Below are 6000 nucleotides of genomic sequence, written 5' to 3'. Positions count from 1 at the left end.
CCCCCCCCCCCCCCCACTCACGCTCTGTCTTTCTCTGTCTCTCAAAAATAAATAAATGTTTAAAAAAAATTTAAAAAAAAGAATGATTTTCTCTCACACTTTGAGGTCAATGGAAAGGAGCCTCAGTCCTATAAATAACAAAGAGGAGAGGTTTCATTTTAACACATTATGAACATAGTGACTGATCAGTAAAACAATTTGCTCTTTCTACTTGTTTTTCCATTAGATTAGTGCTCTGTGTCTTTAAATGTTAATGCATTCCTAAAATAGAATAAAACATTAAATAACTATAACAACAAGAAGCATATACTCACAGACTCCCTATGTATAAATAAATGCAGACTACTGAGTACAACAATATTCTTTTGAATCATCTCTTATGGCTCCATATTCATCAACCTGAGTAAAACTCCTTTAGAATTCAATCAAGTCTGAAACTTCATATGTTAAAAACAAATAAACAAATAAACATATGGGTTTCATCAATTTAAATTAATCTTGTTTTTTCAAATTTTAGTTTGCCATTATTTAGACACGTAAAGTCAGAGACAAACATAAATGTATTCACAATAACCGACCTATGAATAATGAACAGGACAATTTAAATTCCCCTTTTTAGAAAACGGCCAAATAAAACTTCAAACTGAAGACCCAGGTCATATTATTTTAATGACATCTATTTCAGATTTATCTTGAGTATGTCCAGTTTCACACCAAGTGGCTGGGTAATTCAACAGCCCACCTGCAGAAGGTTCCTGGGCACATAAAACTCACAGCCAGGACTCATTTCCTATTCACTTTTAGAAGCAATTTAAGCATTGATTTTAATGTTTAAAGGCAGCTTGAGTTCCAGATACCCAGATGCCTAATTTTTATGCTGCATTTTATAAGAACATGGTCCCATTTATGGGTTCCTGTGAACAAGTTTGAAGTTTGATTTTTGGAGAAACAGACAGATAAAATTTGGGGGCCCAGGTGTATGTGTGTTTTAAATGGTACCCTGTTAGTCTGAATTATCTTCTGGTAAAACTCAGGATTTCATTATTTGTTCGACAATCTGTATATTATAGACACCTGCAACTTTATGTGTGTGTGTGTGTGTGTGTGTACATACATACTTAACAGCTAGACTGGTATATTTATCTATAGTAAATGCTAAGCAGAAATATCAAATTTAACTTTACTTTCATCCTCAGACTGTATATTAAGGGGAATATTATAAAAATTACACTAAAAATTTAAGCAGGGACCGCTGTGAAATTGGAAAACAACAACTGAATTCAATTCTAACCTTCTTTCTGGATGAAGGTAATAGAATCTAACTAGAAATCAAAGTTCCCATTCCACTAAATCAACGATTATAATGTATGACTCAACGTTTCAAACTAGACATCACATCACATTATGATGGATGAAGGAAAATTCCCATTCTTCTCATTCAGGGCCTGGAAGACATGAATAGAGACATGCAAATCTTACTATTTTTACTTTAGACAAAAAGATACAGGTTGAGTGAATATCAAATGAATGTTAGAATGAAACAGTAAAACAAAATTCTCATGTTCTGTATCCACTCTTGAGAAGACATCAAAATCTAAATCTTACGTTCTGTGCTATAAAACAGTAGTTTGCTTGGTTTTCGAAATACAAATTATGTAAGCATCAAAAGAAATGCCAATATGTAACACAACAAGGCCTAAAAGACACATTAAAAGATGCTTAACATCACTCGTCATCAGAGATATAGAATCAAAACTACAATGAGATATCACCACACACCTGTCAGAATGACTAAAATAACACAAGAAACAACAGGTGTTGGCACAGATGTGGAGAATAGGAAACTTTCTTGCACTGTTGGTGGGAATGCAAACTGGTGCAACCACTCTGGCAACATCATGGAGGTTCCTCAAGAAGTAAAAAATAAAACTACCCTACCATCCAGCAATTGCCCTACTAGGTTTTAACCCAAAGCATACAAACATACTGATTCAAAGGGACACATGCACCCCGATGTTTACAGCACCATTATCAACAATAGTCAAATTATGGAAAAGAGCCCAAATGCTCATTGACTGTTGAACGGGTAAAGAAGAGATGGTATATAAATGTATATATATTTACTCAGCAATCAAAAAAATAATTCTTGTCATTTGTAATGATGTGGATGGAGATAGAGGGTATTATACTAAATGAAGTAAGTCAGAGAAAGACAAATACTATATGATTTCACTCATATGTGGAATTTAAGAAATAAAACAAATGGACATAGCAGGGGAAAAGAGAGAAGCAAATCATAAGAGACTCTTAACTATAGAGAATAAACTGAGGGGTTCTGGTGGGGAGGTGGGGGGATAGGTTGAATAGGTGATGGGGATTAAGGAAGGCACTTGTGATGAGCACAGGGTGATGTATGGAAATGTTAAATTACTATATTGTACACCTGAAACTAATATCACATTATATGTCAATTAACTGTAATTTAAAAACAAACTTAACAAAATAAATAAAACATAATAATAAATAAAAAATAATAGGGCCTTCCTTATTATGGCAGAAATAACTATTAAATGCTAATGCTAGGTGGCCTGAGAGACAGTAGATATGCACTAGGTTATGGCTATTAATTCTACTCCTGGAGCAGTTTTGGGATTTGGGATCCCCAATCTGTATATTCTTAGATAGTTACATTTGATCTAGATATGGAGGATCAAATCTGGGTCCAAACATCTTCTAAATGTAGTGAAACCACTTAATTATATATTAAGTATTATATTTTACAGTAGAAGTAAAGATGCATGCTACATACATAGAAAAACTATGAAAATATGTTTAGAAAGAAAAGGTGTATTTCTATTTATTTATGGAGTCAGTTGATATAACAGCATCTTTAATCCCAACTAGCAGATTTCTATTTTTTCTCTGCTTGTCAAGAATCCCAGTGGTCCCTTTCAATTTCAAAGGAATTCTAAAAATAATATCTTAAACTTCTCAACAAGATTATACATAAATCCTATGACAGTCCTCTTAATTATCCTGCTGATTGCTCTATTCCCACCCTGATCCATTTTGGGATTACCTTGAGATCAGTTTCAATACCTACAATATATTCAGGCTGCGTAATTTCGGGGTTCCAAAGAATGCTCTCTATAGTTCTCTGTAAATGTATCAGAGGAAAAACTGTGTATGGCTCTTCTATTTATGAAGATGCATTTCTTACATCATATTATATTTAAAAGTATGTGTTATATACTACAAAGAGTTATAATGAAGGAAAAGAGATGAGAATTGCTGATAACATGGAGCTCAGAATATATATATTTAATATAATATTTAGAATATAATATTTAATATAACTGACAAATGAAAACAATTGAGTATCATATATTATTTTTATGGTATTAGCATTATTATAGTTGCTACAAAGGGAAGTCACATGCAAGATGTAATCCCCATACCAAAGAACTTACAACTGAGTTGAAAAGGAAATGATATATCTCAGTAGACAATTTAAGATAGTAGTTAATATCAAATTCCAAAACATATATTTCATGCTAAAAGTGTCCAGAAATACTTTCCATTTGGTAACATAATACCATTGGTTTCATTTATAGGAGCAGTTTAGAGGTTTACTAAAGGCGTTATCTTAAAATGTTATTTTCATTCATAGTTATAAATTCAGTTAGGACACACACAGAAGCAGAAATGGGTAGGAGGTATTAGATGGCTAAATCAAATAATTATTATAACTGAAGACTGAAAATAAGTGGATTCCCAATTGTATCTTGAATGTCAGTCTATTTATTTCAACTATTTACTGGGTACATATACAGGGTGACCCCTAAAGTCACAGAGATTAACAAAAGCAATGTGGCCTAAAAGATTACAGAAAGTTCTTCAGATCAAGATATGAATGGGATTTTTAAAATCTAATTAAAAAGCAGATTAGAATGGGGAAGAGGTTTAATAAACGTCTACTACATATTGGATTTCTTACAACATTTCACATTTTTTTTGGATCCAGCATAATTGTATGGTTACCCATCACATACACTTGCTCATTCAAATCTCAGAATCTCACAACAACCCTTTCAATTGGAACAGTCACCACTGCTATCAAGTGTTTTACATATAACCTAGAATCAGAAAATTTAAGTGAGTTGTCACAGTTAAACAGCCAAGACTTAATTATAGACACTGGCTGGGACACACTGTGCTCTTAGAAATAAAAGCTGCAAAACAATCTTAAGATCTTTGAATTATTTTTTTCTCTTTTGTCCACTGTTTCAGAATAAATCAGAATAACAGTAGAGTCTTAAGAAGGAAGTCAGCTAATCAACAGTGTAACTTTGAAGGCAAGGACGCTTTTGTATAGTTGCAAAAGGCAGGTGGGAAATGTAGAATATTCTTTCTTCTAGTAAACCTCTGATTACCTCTCAGAATCTACTTACAATGCAAATGAAAAGGGTGCAGAGAATTCTCTCAGTATTATGCTTTACATTTAAACGCATTTCACTTCATTGCCAACACATCAGGTTCACTGTGCATAACAATGAGTGTCATTGGCAATGGATTTTATACATTCTATAACTACAAGCAATAAGTCAAATCCTTTTAAAGCCTATGAAAAATTAATGTTTAACAAAAGAAGCATAGTAATTCTGTTATTCATTCCTGCATTAGGTTCATTTGTTCTACTTTGTTATTTCAATCTGGTAAACATTTTCTTCATGCTTTTGCACTTATCTACCATATTATGAGTTTATTTTGTCTTCTTAATTTAAAATTGAACAGTGTGACATCCTCTTTAGTTCTGATACAGCGTTGCACAATTTTTCAGTTACCTTGCTTATTTCCTAATCAAGTAACACTGTTACTGGACACTGTTATTTAACATTTGATCCAGCCAGTGAGAAACCAAAATATGAATACTTTATAGGTAGTTGCATAGAAAGTAGATTTGGGGAAACATGTGAGGGAGGCAGAATAAAGACATTGTGTATGCCAACAGTATGTCCTTCACATACTTCTCATGTCAAAGTTGAGGGCCCTAGCCCATCCTATACTATATTTACCCATGATTCTGGGCTGGATTTATATCCATGCCCATTCAATGGGTACTTTCTACATATTGCTCACAGTTGTTTAATAAATTTTAAATAATACCAATATGCAATTTTTATTCAAGATGCCAAAAATATTTATGTTCTTTAAGCCAAAATAGATACTTCTAGGCATCTAAGTCATAGAAATATTCTTAACTATAAGGAGAAAAGTATGCCCAATATTTATCTCAAAATTATTTATACAAAATATTGGAAAGAATGTCAATGTCCAATAGCAGCCAAATGCCAAGTACATCATGAAACATCTAAAATGATGTGAATAAGAAATATTCAATCACATAGGAATCTAGTCTAGTGGTTGAGTACAGGTCTCACTGGACTTTCTGGGTTCTCCTACAAACTGCGTTCACAAAATATCTCCCACAAACCACTAATGTGTGATCTTGAGCAAGTTATTCTGTGACACTTTTCTCTCAGCCCTTAAACGACAAGTGTAACTGCCTTATAGATTATTGTGAACATAATGAATGCACGTTAAGGTCTTTGAACAGTGCTTAGGAAGTAATGAATGCTCAAAACAGATGAGCTATTATGAATATTTTATAACTGTAATGTAATTAATATTAATGATTTGAAATAATAAAACAATTGAAATAATTACAATTGAGATTGTCAGTGATTGTTTTATTTAAATTTTTTTTTTGGGGGGGGCACCTGGGTGGCTCAGTCGGTTGAGCGTCCGACTTCGGTTCAGGTCATGATCTTGCGGTTCGTGAGTTCGAGCCCCGCGTCGGGCCCTGTGCTGACGGCTCAGAGCCTGGAGTCTGCTTCAGATTCTGTGTCTCCCTCTCTCTCTGTCCCTTCCCCATTCATGCTCTGTCTCTCTCTGTCTCGAGGGGCAGAGGGAGGAGGAGACACAGAATCTGAAGCAGAC

Source organism: Panthera uncia, chromosome B4 (assembly GCF_023721935.1).
Source record: "Panthera uncia isolate 11264 chromosome B4, Puncia_PCG_1.0, whole genome shotgun sequence".
Lineage (NCBI taxonomy): Eukaryota > Metazoa > Chordata > Mammalia > Carnivora > Felidae > Panthera > Panthera uncia.
Note: the sequence above shows the minus strand (reverse complement) of the source record.